Below are 946 nucleotides of genomic sequence, written 5' to 3' on the forward strand. Positions count from 1 at the left end.
CTAGGACTACCACTTGGGGAAAAAGACTCCCTCCATTCTGTTCAGGAACCTCATCTTCCTCTGGGTTTTGTCTGAAGACAGAAGGCAATGCAGAGACAGTTCCATCCATTATTCTCTTCATTACCCTTATGGACTTGATACCTGTCTTGTTGCACATCTCTTCTGGACTTTTCCAGTTTTCACCAGTCTTTAGGTCAGCAATTCTTGTACACCCCGCTCTTGCCATTACATTCTGGATGCTTCTGGGCTCCAGTGCCGGTGCTGGTATCAGCGGGTTATTAAAAAGTGGTTCATTCTCTGTCCAGTGTCCGATATTTGAAAGCATCCTCTTGACCCTGAACGTTGAGGTCCATGCTCTTAAAACTGTCTTGTAGAAAGGGGAAACATTCCTCAAGTCCATGTTTGCCAAGTTGATCAAAAACAATTGCACATCATACTTGAAAATGTTCATTTTCCTCAACACAGCACACGCTGTGTCAGCCCAGCTCGGCTCCGCATACAGCAATCTTTGTGCTGCTTGAAGTCGGAATGTCTTTATTCTGCTGTTGATGTCCATTAGGCCTTGTCCTCCCTCATGAACAGGTAGGAAAATTACAGCAGATTTTTTCCAATGCTGTCCATCCCAGAAAAAGTCAATTAGCTTTCTTTGTAACTCTTCCACTACACTCTCTGGGGGATCCAGAACACTCATTTTGTGCCATAAAGCAGATGCAGCCAGATTGTTCGTGACCAATACCCTGCCCCTATACGATAGCTGGGGCAGCACCCACGACCATCGAGACAACCGGTCACACATTTTCCCCACCATACCCTCCCAGTTTTTCTGCTTATATTGATCTGTTCCTAAAAATACTCCCAACATTTTCAAACCCTGTCTTCCCCATTTAACTCCTCCTGGAAGCACAGGAGGGGCTCTTCCCTGCCAATCTCCTATCAAATATCCTTC

Source organism: Triplophysa dalaica, chromosome 3, assembly GCF_015846415.1.
Source record: "Triplophysa dalaica isolate WHDGS20190420 chromosome 3, ASM1584641v1, whole genome shotgun sequence".
Classification (NCBI taxonomy): Eukaryota; Metazoa; Chordata; class Actinopteri; order Cypriniformes; family Nemacheilidae; genus Triplophysa; species Triplophysa dalaica.